The sequence below is a fragment of the Rhea americana genome, unplaced genomic scaffold (genome assembly GCF_003343005.1).
Source record: "Rhea americana isolate MKP2758 unplaced genomic scaffold, rheAme1 scaffold_63, whole genome shotgun sequence".
NCBI classification, from domain to species: Eukaryota; Metazoa; Chordata; class Aves; order Rheiformes; family Rheidae; genus Rhea; species Rhea americana.
The window spans coordinates 2375057-2389098 of record NW_028186790.1 but is presented as its reverse complement, the minus strand read 5'-3'; the positions used below and the strand labels follow the sequence as shown (position 1 = coordinate 2389098).

The following is a 14042-nucleotide window of genomic DNA, read 5'->3' as shown; positions in this document are numbered from 1 at the left end:
TATATATATATATATATATTTTTTTAATAGGGTATGCAGTGCAGTCTCGAACCTAGCGGCACGTTCTTAAAGGAATACGGGACCAAGCGTTGAGCAGCTCCCGCGTAACGTGCGCAAACGGCCGACGGCGTGTCAGCGCATACGGCCGAAGGAGCAGCCCTCACCCGGCAAGAGGACGGGCTCAGTGTCTGCGCGGATCTTTTTTACTTCAGCCACTCCAGGCAGGATTTACAAAAGAAAATAATCTTTGCATCACGCATTCTGAAAAAAACCGACCGGTTTCATAAGAATTCGTAGGCTGTTTTCCATGGCACCATGAAGTTACTCCTTTTCTTTCAGAGCTACTGCATAAAGAGTCAACAGCAGCACTTAAAGGGTTCTCAATATACTTTCGTAATAAGAAATGTTGAATAAGAAATGAATACTAACACTTGCTTTACTTTTCCAGTGAGTATCATTTCAAGACTACCTGTAGACATTACTAAATCTACAGAACTGCAAAGTAGTAACTAATACTTAAGACATACCTGCGGGATAAACACAAGCAGTATTTTAAAAACGCAGAACTAAGACACGAGACAGTCTTTGCTTTGGATAAAATAATTGTAGTCGAATATGGAAACTTATACATGATTATCTGCCACTCTGAATGGAGCGTTGTTCAAGATGAAGCCACAAAAAATTAACTTTTTATTGAATTTTTATTTATATTAAAAAAAAAAGAAAATGGAAGTTTGAAGAAAACCTGCTCAGAACTTACTGCCAACTCTCACCAGCAGCTTTGCCACCCCCGCGCTCACTGYTGTTTCTCACATCTTAGTATCCATGAGACACTTCAGATCCCTCTGCTACTTCCCCCATTCAGATACCAAACCTTCTCCCCTCACCAAAAAAGCAGAACCCTCACCTCTCAGTACAGCCACCGACTGTAGTAATAAGTACAGAAATATCAGCACCCCCCCACCCCCTCACCCCAATTTCTGCATGTCTGACCACAAAAATCATGCAACTTCTCCTGGAAAGTATTTCAGTATCTTACTTGCGGACAGCAGAACATTTTTCATCTCTAATAAACATACAATAAAAATAAATATGCCAGGAATCAGTTGTTAACAATCCTCTTTTTGCTCATCCTAAAATCATGCACCATAATGGAATATAAACCATTGATTTTAATCAAATCATTTGTAAACATCATAGCCACATGCATACTTTGCCCTCCCCAAACGAAGAACAGTATTTTATCTGAATTTAACTTGCTCTGTGTTGCACATATAACTGCTCAGTTAGGAAGAAACATAATACATGTATTTTATCCGAAACATTACACAGCAGTATGACAAGACACTTGACGTTCCAGGTTTCTTTATGTGTGTATGTATATACACATATATACACACACAAACATACATAGACACGCATATAGATGTGTGTGCATACGTTTATATGTGTATATACACATATATGCGTGCAAACACACACAAGCAGACATACGTATACACATATAGATAACATTWTATATATATATATATATATATATWTWTAYAYACACACACACATATATTTAAATAAAATGGAAACTAATCGCAAGTCCAACTACACTGGATAACACAGAGATCAGCTGCAGAAAGAAGGAAAAAAGGAAGCATGGCATCTATTCAAAGAGAGAAATTCTAAAACAAATTTGGGTATTTTTAGGTTGCTTCCCAGGCCTTACCAGCAACCTATCATGAGACACTGTCAGTCTATAAATAGCTTTCCAGACAAATGCTTCCAATGTTATTAAGCATTTCTATAGCACATGTTTCTCTGCAAAAGCTGTTCTGTTAAGGAAGACTACAGGAGAATCGTGAAACTAAGCTACAAAAATAGGATGTTCAAGAACATCCTCAGAATTAATAGAGCAAAACTTAGTCGTGCTCAGCACTGACAAACTTCCACCTGTGCACGCTGTGTTGCAGATCTACGGTCCAACTGCTAAAGCCCACGCATTTCATTTTTCCTCTAACATTATTTTTTGCAGACCACTTCTTTAGCTTTAAGTTAGTAATTACAATGAACAATAAAAGCCTGATACTGCAGTGAATCGCTACTTCAACCCCCGGATCTTACTATATATATTTTTAAATCCTTTATATAACTTAGGATGATAGAGAAAGTCAGGTTTTTCATTCCTTGGTTTTGCTGAAGCACGCGAACAGCTCACACAGATTGAGTCTTCTAAACTCTCAACTTCTGACTATGAAAGTGGGAAAAGTTAACCCATTTTATGCTTATGCACATGGCTAATGCCCTCCACCTCCACATTTAGACATCTTGAGAGTCTCACCTAAGCCATATCTTAACATCMATTTAAACCGAACAATTCTGCAATCAAAGCCTTGGTGTATTAGCCTGGTGCAGAAATCTCTGCACCTAAGGAACATGAATGGTCCTGATTCATTTCCACCAGCTAGTATAACTCTAGTCTACTGTTACAGGTGACTCCATACATAGGCAAATATCATTCTCTGGTGTATAAAATAACAGAAATTATACATGTTACTTCAAACAGAATTTCAAGCGAACATTTAACACAGCATAACCAAGTTATCGTGCATTTTACTATTTGTTCTCTCAAAAGAAGGAGGCCAAGATCCCAAATTGCCAAGTCTGGGGGAATGCAGCCCAGGATGTCCACATGGYGCACCGCCATGCAGATGCACCATCTCAGATGTGACAGCAAGAGGGAATTGCCCCAAAGATCTTTATTAAAAGTACATTACGCCTATGTTGTTTGATTAAATCATGATTTAGCTGTGTCCTCACACTATAGATAAGTCTCGTAGTATTTTAAAATATTAGACCTGAAAGGCACCGAAATCCTTATATAATGAACCTCCATAAATAATACAAAGCAAGACCTTACAGAAGCACCTAGGGATTGGATAAACTGGATTTCTGCAGGACTTCAAACYGCATGAGCATTTGGGACCCCATCCTATCACTGAGAACAAATACAGTTCACTCCAACTCCACAGTTACACCAAACACACCCACTTCTCTGGCGACAAATTCAGAAGTGGAACGACAGCCACAAAAGGGCAAATAACATTTGTGCAACAACTCTTCACTTCATGAATTTTTTAAGGGAGRAGGGAAGGAGAAAACAGCCCAGTAAACTCACAGACTGCACATCTTTCCTCAATGGTTTGTGGAGACAACCATTTTCAGGGAACAGAGCTTGTCCCCAACAAATATGTTGTTTTTTAATTTTCCACAGTATGCCGTTAAAGCTTATAATCACAATTTAGTGCAGTTTATTTTTGCACATTTCAAATAAAATTTAGTTCCCTTCTGTAAGAATATCTTGCACCTTTAAAACACTGGTGTACACCATTTATTTACCACTTACTCATCAAAATATTTTATTTTTTTGGCCAAATTTCTTTCTTTTAAAATGATTCTGATGACTTTTAATCATTAATCACAAYGAAAGCTGTTAATTTCTAAAGAACTTTATAATATCACACCTCAGAGAAATTCAGTGCCACATTTCACCGAAGAAAAAAAAATCTCTCCATAAGGAAGACTATAATCTGTATCCCAAACAGATCATACAGACAAGATAACACCCGCTACAACTGGTGTAATTCACAGAAAATATTTTTTTCTGCAAAACGTTCTACAAAGTCCTTGGTGAACTAATTTATCTATTCCAATCATGAAAGAACAGAATCATTTAACAGAACAGTAGCAAACGTCCCCCTCCAGCGAACGCCACAGAGTATATTAAGTCTAGCACCCACTTAGGTGGGAACAGAAAAACTTGGATGTTATGCTTAAATAGCAGAACTGCAAGTTCTTGTGAACAAATCATCTAACTAGACYCAGAGTTTCAAGCAGTAACTGTTTTCACAACCTGATCTGTCAAACTGCAATTTCTGCTCCTGCTCTCAATATTCATTATAGCTGACACAAGCWGCAACAAGAAACAAGGAGATGGCAAGCAGGGAGGAACTGAAGACCACGCTGAGAGCATGAAAGGACTTGTGTTGTACATGACACAGAAGGAAAAAAAAAGTTTATTTCCATAAAAGACGTTAYTCCTTTGTTTACCTTTTGTCAAGAACAGGCTTAGCTCAAGCTTTGTTAATATTTTTATTTAATTAAATTTTAGCAAAGTATTTCTAAGAGCAACCAGAGCCACATACTTTCGGTAGGCATAAAGGTCTGGTGCATCAAGGTCTGTCACATCAGCTTCATTCTAAGTTGGCAGACAAACACCATAGGGGTAGCAGGCATGGACACTTTTCTTCTGTCTCTTCTAAGGACATAAAAAATATATATTGCACATTTTTGCAGTAAAAATCAATTAGTAGAACAGAGATCTCAATAATAGCTCACTGATCTATTGTTTATAGCACCTGTAAGACTGGGCAATGCAAAACTATTTATTAGTATTTGCAAAGCAAATAATGACAATGTATTAGCTCATGTAGCTCTTCTATGCCTTTCTGACTGCTCTTCTGAAAAAAAAAATCAGGACAATAATATGTGTTAGTTACGCTATGAAATAGCATAGTCCAGCCTTTCCTTCTGAAAGGCGTTTTGGTAGAAAAGTTAACCGATCACACACACACAAAAAAAACCCCACAATGTCTTGGCAGGCAAGAAGTTATTCCCTTCATACTGTGGAGTTGTACACTCTGACCTGGCCTCTTCCAAATGCACCTTGAACAGCTTTACAAAGTCCATCCAGTTTGATGACCAACGATCTATGTCAGTAACAAAAAAGAAGTCGACCTCCTGGTAGCTACCAGACCACTGACTCTTCCTGCTCTCCTCTATTACTGTGCGTAAGAGTACTGCAAGTCATAGCTAATATTTTGACAGTACAAGAAGAAAAAAAAGTGGCAAACATTTTACTTCTTAACACTATCTTAAGTTCCTCCCTTGTTAGAGGGCAACTAACTTCCAAACTCATTATTAAGGCAAAACGTGAATAAAACTTTTCTAACAAATATTTTCTAAAAAAAAAAAAAAGGCATAATTATAGTTACTTGTCATTTACCTAATTATATATAATTTTTTCCCATTGATTTGTACTTTGTTTTATACACTTCTGGCAGTAGTATGTTCACAGAACAGCACCCTTATTATTAAGGTGAGGCCTTTCATGAATTAAATATACTTAAAAGTMAAAAAAAATTAAATTCTTTTAAAGGATTTTTAGAAATAGTAATTCTACAGACTACAGTCAGAGAGGCTGGTCCTTCTTTTTTTAAAAAAAAAGGAAAAAAGAAAAAAAATAAGTTTTTAACTTTTACTCCATCCAAWTCAACGGTCTGGCTCAATCAAACCAAAATGCAAATAAATTTAACAGAAAAAACTCTTATCAATACAAGAACAGGATATAAACCAGTAAGAATAGTCTGACTATAAATTTTACAGGATTTGGTTTGGTTTTGGTTGCTACATACCAACTCAGAACACTTAAAGCCTCTGCTCCCASCTAATTTAGTTTTCAACATTAAAAATCTCCAAACACATAAATGATTTACTGGCTTGAAAAAAAAAAGCTTAAATCCCATTAGAATTCCCAAAGATACCCTTCTGCCCACCTTGCCTAAACCTGAAAGGTTTCCTGAATATACTGACCAGGCTGGAACCTGTGTAAAATACAGGAGTCACTACTTCTGTTTAAAAAAAAAAATCAGAATTGTGTGGTCAGTATTGATAGGTCTACTCCCTTTTACACGGCTGCTCAGCTACATGGCAGCACTCATTCAAAATATCAAGATCCAGTTCAACTCCCTCTTCTGTCTCTGGAGATTTAACCCATCTCTCCTTTCTCCTATGCGAACGCTTTCTCTCATTTTATTGCAGTCTTTTAACAAAAGCCGCACACAGTGTTTGGAGTAGTAACATGAGCTCAAGACTTCAACCTCCCATGTGAAATTTTCTAAGTTAGAGAGGTTTGTGTTCCTGTCCACTCCTGACCTCAGTTTTGGTCCCGTCCCCCCCCAAAGATGAGGGGATTCGGAAGGAGGCAATGGGAGTCCAACCTCACCACAAAGCCGCCTGTTTGAATTTCAGGGCCTTCCCCCAGGAGAAATGAACTTCCATGGGAAAAGATGGAAGTTCAACCCAGTTCTGCCACACCCTGGAAGAGCACATTCAGTAATCCAATTCCAGCAAAAGAGGAACATCACCACCTTGAYTGGTTTGCTTAAAATAAACAAATGAAGCCCAAGATTTTTTGAAAAGGGTCCTAGCTGCGACCTTCGAGAAGGGATTCCAGGCTGTTTATCATAACCTTCTCAGAGAGGTAAGATAAATTACCACCTGTTTGAGAGCACACGTAAAATATATTCTTGTCTTTTTCGCTTCCTACTTTCTAATTTACATGGCCCTCCATCCTATATGCTATATTTGTAGATCCTGTTCTGAGGCACAAAATTTTTGCAGCTAATTCTTTGTCTAATTCTTTRCAAGCATCGTGTAAGAATCCTAAGATGCTATGGTGCAAAGTCCCCACACTTTAAAAATTGCAGTCCTTAACTTCTGTATCCCAATTTACGTTGGTATGGGCTTAGAGAAAACATAGAGCTTTGCTGAGCTTTTTTTTTTTTTTAAAAAAAAGAAAACTTATTTTATTATTACTTTTATTATAATTTTATTATTATACTTATATTACATATTTTCTGACTCTAACCACGACTGGAAGTATTCAGAACATGCTACGTAAGAGCTTACGTATTTGAAATCTTCTCATATTTGTTTTGAGCTCTCCTTCCATTAGAAGCAAAAGTGAAATCTGACTATTGACAGAGCAAAAAAAAACCGTAACGGAAGAGAGAGGTTATCTTTTTCTTAAGATACAACAGCGGTTATTCAACTGATCTGAAACTGAGACTGAAACAGTACAAGAAGAGTACAAAATATTTAGAACACCTAGTAGAAATGCTATAGCTAAGCATAAAATAAAAGATACCGAGTAAGAGGTCATTCTTCTATACTCAGCAGAGAACAATCTAACATACTTGTAAAATTAATAAAGGCGAAATATTCAGTAAGACTGGGATTTACATTTTAGGTATCTGCTTTCAGGTTGGGAAAGTGCACAAAACCGTTGCAGGCTGGCTGAAACTTCTCCGAATTGAATGAAATGGCAAGCAGTGACTGGCCATAAAAGGTCTGTAAAGTGCAGAAATGTAGATTATCTTTGATAAAAGAAACTCAGAGAAGCCCCATGGGAGAAGAGCAAAGACCAGCCTAATGTGGTCAAAGCACAAAAAACGAACCGCAATGATGGGCAACAGAAGGGCAAAACTGCATCACCCAAAGCTAGATAAAAGCACGTGGGTGTCACCGAGGTGCAAGAAGATCACGGCCAGCATCGGAGAGGCAGGAAGCACGCTACCTGCCACAGCAGCCTGCAGCCCTTCTTACCTCCCTGGCTGATGCCCTGTACTGCTGACCTTGCTCTCAGGCAAAAGTCCTGGTGTACCACAATCAGATGTCATCAAAAACAGTCCTGAAAAGCATTTGTAAAACACTGGAATATCAGCCAAAATACAAGTAAAGCTGGAAAGCCAGTGTGCCTTAACAAAAATAATGAAATATAACCTTACACATTGAGATGTGTGAGATACCTGCAATAACCTACCCTACAATATTATGATTGTATGAGTATTAGTTAAAAAAAAATAGTAATTAGTTCCCAGGATTTCCAGTGTTATTCAGAGGAAGTCTGGCTGTGCTAGCTATAGAATAATGTTTCTTTTAAGTCATAAAAGAAAAAAAAAGGAGAAGGGGTATTCAGTTGAAATTTTTCTTTTAAGTACCGAGCTCTGCAGCATACGCTAATAATGTTTTGACAATTAGAAACTGAATTTCATGAACTTAAGGAATAACACTGTATCAATTATCACCTGGATTAGAGACATTTATATCAATGTTGTATAATGTTCTTAGAACCAATAGTTTATCTCTATCAGAAAGATAACTGCCCTTCTTAAGAAATTCAAAATAATATGACTGTACTAAGCGTGGTGGAAAGAGCAAAAGGAAGAGAAGTAAACCTTTAGACTTTCATTAGTCTAAAAATCTAGTCTTTGATTCTTGACTTTTGAAAGATAAGACTAAAAACAATGTACCAAAAAAAAGAGCTGATTTACAATTTATTAATATAGCCATAGTAAGTCATTTTTTGCATTGCAACTGCARTATTTTTAGAAACAAAGACGAATAACTCCCATTTCCTGTTCTTCCCAGGCATTACTTCATGCATGCTGTTGAACCACAAACTGCAGATATCACTCATGACTTACGCCACATCACCTTGCAAGCTCCACTCGCACCAGTATTGAAAATTTTCATGAGACGGGCCAACTCAGAATTCTTATCTGCTACTTCTAAAGCTAAAGCAACAACACCCATATCAAAACATTTCAAGTCAAATTCACTGCTCTTGTAATTACAGTTCCAAAAGTAGTGACTTGTCTAGATCAAAAGGGTTTCTGAACTACTTACAACTGCTATTTTTTTAATAGTTCTCAGATAATTGTGGCTCCATTAACTAATTCCAGTGTTTTGTGCTGCTACTGTCATCACATTAGGTCATCTGAATTTCATCATGGTATTCTGAAAATAAGTAACACAATGCTGTGCTCATTTATGCACTGATGTTCAATCCATTATATCCTATTTTAACTCTGAGATGCAACTAAACACCATAACCCTGCTCTACACCATTCCTACTCTGACAAAAGTCTTAAACATTCTAAAGTAGAATAGAARTGAAACATCATCAGCCCTACACATCTTTTACGATTTTACAGTGCTCCAAGTCAGAATGGGCCTTATTTTATACAAAAAACAACAACAAMAAAAAAAMMMMAAMMAAAACACCCAGTGACCTAATCCAAGTCTTTTGAACACTTGCTGCTAATGGCACAATAGTCCCCAGTAGGGATGGCACGCAATGCAACAAAGTATGTGCGGTTATAAGAATTGAAGATTCCTGAAGAAATAAAAATAACATCTTGCTTTGTTTTCTATCCAGACAATATATGGCAAAAATATAATAAAACAGAATTTATTCTCAGTAGTCTCTTGTCTTCTACCAGTGCTCTGTGACATCTCTAACAGCTTAAAACACAACTCATGATAACATGATGGTAATGAAAAATTTACTTTTTTTTTAGCGATATACTTTATTTTTTGAGGCCACTTATGTTCATGAAATACCAAAGATGTCATTTCAAGAGGTATTATTAAGAAAAAGCCTATCAAAAGAAACTGAAGCCTTCTGCTGACTAACTGGGCTAGTCCCATACTTCTGGGATACACGCTATCCTTTAAAAATTCTGCGTCTAAAGAAATAGCAGCTCTGGAAAAAGAAACACTCTTAAATAAACCTGAGAATTAAAAAAACTCTCAATTGACAAGTGAGTCAATGAAAGAAGGAGCAACATGCTAGTAATCAGCATGCTTATATTTTTAGCTTGACTTTTAAGGATCTGAGACATCAGTAGTTAATAGGTGCTTTGACTAATCACATAACCGACATGAACCAAATTTTACAGAAAGGTGCACTTTGCAAAAATACAAACTCGCTGCAAGATTGATGAAAACAGGCTGGCAGGCAGAGGAGATGCTAGCAAAGTTAATGTATAAATATCAGACCCCAGAGAATCCACGTAGCTGAAAACTGTTTTGAACATACCAACCGTGAGAAAAACTTCAGCTCCAGCTTGCATCTGACTACATGCAGACAGCCAAAGCTACAGGAAACAAAGCAAGCAGCACTGCTCACAGCTGGTTCAAAAATTCAGCTCACACTGGCCCCTCGTTCAAAGGAAACTCAACCTACAGTTAGAGATGAGCCTCACAGTTCTACACTGAGAAGGATTCAGAAACAGATTTCTGGAGGTATTTAGGCATCTACATTTGCAACTAAGAATCTGAGAATGTCAAGATCACTTGAAACAGCTGCTTAAAGCACTCTGAAAATCTGGTTAGACATTCAATGCTTGCAATCTAACAACAGCGTTTCCCTCCCAAATCATCTGTTGCATCATCTATCAACATCTATCAGGGCACAAAAACAAAAGAAGGATAACACGTTTTTAAAGTTGAAAAAAACATAATTACCCCTTTTCACTCCATACCTAGGGTCCATATTTGGATCTTGAATTATACTTTGCTTTGTATTTTACCAGAAAGTGCTAGCACTTGAAATTGCATCTACGAATTTCATAAAGAGCAATTCCTGAATTAACTCTCCATTACCTTTCTTATCTTTACAATCACCTCTGATCACCTAACATGAAGGAAAAGATGCAAAAGGGTACTGACTTTTCTCTGTCATTCAGCCATACAAAAATGAGTGCTCCCACCTGAAAGCAACAACATGAATTCATAAATTTAGCAATCTATTGCTCTCACAATTTTCACAGAAGAGTCCTTTTGGGGGAAGTTCATCAAACTTCCCCCAAAAAGTTTAGAAACATGCAAGATCCACCACTTAAGATCTTGCCAGGAGATTGCAGCATTACATTGAACTGAAAGTGGCTTTCAGAAGTCAAAATAAAGTAATCTGAAAACACATAGAGCAGTTGTATGCACACAGAGCTGCGCACAGGACCAGTGCTGTTGAGAGCTGATGCCATTACAAGACTGCTCTCTGATTTTTTTGAAAGGTTATGGTGATTGGGGAGCCTGATGACCGGAAAAAAGGCAAAGATCACATCTTCAGGAAGGGCAAAAKGGACGATCTATAGACACAAAATGCTATTAAGCCAGAGTTCGGTCCCTGGAAAGATTATGGAGGAAATCCTTGTGCAAGCCATGCTGKTGACAGTACAGCCAGCAGGCATTCACCCAGCACAAACCATGCCCAAGCCACTCAGCAAGCTTTCTGTGAWGACTGGCTCTGTGGATGAGAACACAGACGCAGGCGCTGCTTATTTTGACTTTAGGAAGGCTTTCAACAATGCCTCTCACAGTATCCTTAGAGCCAAATTGGTAAGATATAGCTTGAATAGCTGGACTGTAAATTGGGTGGAAAACTGGCTCAACCACTGGATTTAGAGGACTGTGCTCAGTAACGTGAAAGCTAGCTGGCAGCCTCTTACTAACAATATTCATCAGAGGCTGATACCATGGCCAACACAACTTAATGTCTTCACTGGCAGTCTGGGCAATAGGACAGCATGCACCCACAGCAAGTTTGGAGGATATCAGCCTGGGAGGAGAGGTTGATACACTCAGAGGGTAGGTCAAACACCAGAGCAGGCTGCCCAGAGAAGCTGTGGGATCTCCCACAGAGGTCTTCCAAACCTGACTTGACRTGACCTTAAGCAACCTGACTGATGTTGGCCCTGCTGCAAGTGTGGCTTGGACMAGATGATCTCCAGAGGCCCCTTCCAACCTGAACTATTTTATGACTACATTTTAGGTAAAGGAAAAACAAATGGAAGCAGTTAAAAACTATTTGAAAAACTGAGATATTTGAGATATTTCCTTTCAAGTGAAAATAGGTCTGAAATGAACATTAAAAGTGAATACATCCAACTTCTGAGACAGTTAGGGGGGAAAAAAAAGAAAGAAAGAAAGGAAGGAAGAATTCAGGACTTCCAAAGGAAGTTGGATGGAATGTTTTTTTTCCCTAATTATATAAACTGATCCAACTAAATCTTCTAAGGTGAGAGAGTTTACCTGTCTGACAAATAACAGGCAATCTCTCACGCCAAAAACTTCTGTTTGAATCTGCAACCGGATATAGTGATCTGACCACCATGCTTTTCAGTAATTAATCATATAGTCCTTTTCCAACAGATACCTGTTTTTACAGGTTATGAAGCTTTTTAATAATGCCTCGAGGGAAACACCTAAGTAAGCTTTCATTTTTCGAATCTTGTCTCATTCTCCCCCATCAGCTCCAGACAAGTAGCTGGATGAAGAGTTACCACAGCATACAGGATTTAATTTCATTTCATAGTCAGCTAGCAGCTAGCAAAGATGAAGTTAATTCACTTTTCATTATTAAAGACCACAACATAAATATTTGTAAATGAGCCTACTGTAAGAACCTCCATGGTCCCCATCACTTTAATACCTGAAACTCAAAAATAAATCCTTCTCAACAACACAGTTCAAAATCATTAATAGCTCACTTTTGCCTCAATCCACCTCCATTTGTCTGCAACAGCAATGGGGAAAAAAACCCAAAACAAACACAGGCCATAATTCACCGCTAGTAAAACACTTCCTAAGACAGATAACACTTTACAGTGCTAAGCACTAACGATCAGTAGCTACAGTGCATGTGCTATTCTTGGCCTTATAAAATATTTCTTATATTACAGTAGCAACTGAGAACTCAGTCAGGGACTCATCTTATACCCTAGATCTTGTACGGATAGAGGAAATAAAATAAATTAACCCTCCCAAGATAGTAATTAAAAGGGAGAGCATATTCGCTTGATCTAATTTAGGTACTTGATTTAGGAGGCTAACCTGACCAAAACTGCTATATCTCTGAGAGGGCTCAGTAACCTAAATCCATGTTTACAGGGATCCATTTCTCTCTTAACCTTATATAGAGGCTGAAGTCTAAATTGAAATTACTCTACAGATCCAGAAGTAAGGTGGTGTGGATCCCCTTCCCAACTTAAAAAAATAAAAGAAAGAAAAAACAAACAGGGATGGTGAAGCAGAAGGATGAAAAAGAAAATGGACAAAGTTTACCAAGAGCGAAGCCCCAGCTAGCCCATCCGCTTCTAATGCCAGTTTTTTCTAAACATCGCTGTCGCATCGGTGGAGCGAGATGTTCGTTACAGCTGCAGTTACGTGCCGACAGAACTCCAGGGGAACGCTCATTTAAAAATCTCGAAAGCAAAAACTCACCGTACGAGCCCCTACCGCTCAAAGCACCGCGGCGGAGGGGGCCGGGGGACACYGCTCAACCTGCTCCGTACGTTTTCTTGCGCGCGTACGAATGCGGGAACTGCTGCCACCCCAGGCAAGCTGGAACGGAACGGGTTTGAACGGCGCTGGCTTCCCGAAGAGATGYGGGCGCCGCAGCAGGCTGAAAGCAGGGGCCGGCGGCTCCCAGCTCATCCCCGTGCTTTAGTTGATGAATTTCTGACTTACGCGCAGCAAGACTTATACAAGCAAAGGTTAAAGATCGTAAGTACTACTTAAAGCACAACCTACTTTCAACCTCGGCAACRTGACAGGTGTCAGAGTGCCACCCGCTCTGAAAACCAGATTATTTTATTTAAATTACTACTCGTTATCACGACGTGCAGAGAACCTGGTCGAGCCTTTCGCGGCTCCATCTTCCTTCCTGAATTACTGCGTTTCCTGGTGCGAAGTCAGGACGAAGGAACGGCAATCCGTTCGCTAACAAAACGGTCCACGAGCTTTGACTGCCTCCAACTTTTAATTCCCGCAATCTCTAGGTTTTCACAGTAACTACGAGCAAGAAAATCACGACAGCAACCCGGCTGCCGCCTCGCTGCCGTGCCCTGGCTGGGCACCCAGCCGCCCGGGGCCCCGCGCTGGACTCGTTCCCCCTCGCTAACGACACCCAATTCCGGCAGGATTCAGCCCAGCAGCGGGGCGGCAGTCACCGTTTTCGGTCCTGCTCCGCGCTGCCGCATTGCTCCCGGGAGCGGCGCCGCGGACACGCGTGGGGCGGCGGCTCCCGCGGCCCCGTCTCGCCCCTGACGGCTGCGGCTTTGAGGCCTCGCCTCAAACTTGGGCAAAAAATCCGCTGCAGGAGCGAAACATGCGCGAAACGCCAGCTTTTAAGTGCGGAGGTGGGGAGGGGGGAGAGAAAAAAAGGTAAAGAAAAGGCCTTAAAGGGGAAACCCGAATTCAGCCTGGCCTGACAGGCCTCCGCGGCTCCCCGGCAGCCGCGCCGCCGCCCCAGCCGCCGGAGCCCCGCCGCGCGCCGCCGCTACCTGTTGCGCGAGCGCCTGCTCCGCACTGGCTCCCTCCCGCGCCGGCGGCGGCGGCAGCGTCAGCCCCACAACATGGCGGCGGGG

The 14042-nt window shown here is 39.9% G+C and overlaps 1 protein-coding gene across 2 annotated transcripts in view; it reads right to left on the bottom strand.

Annotated features, from left to right (window-relative positions):
* ITSN2 (intersectin 2) overlaps positions 1 to 14032 on the bottom strand; it is an 86697-nt gene extending 72665 nt beyond the window's left edge. For both annotated transcript variants that reach the window (XM_085320365.1, XM_085320364.1), the window contains exon 1: positions 13959 to 14032. The gene's annotated coding sequence lies outside the window, so the exon portion shown is untranslated. The remainder of the gene's footprint in view (positions 1 to 13958) is intronic.
* Between the last annotated feature and the right edge of the window lie 10 nt (positions 14033 to 14042).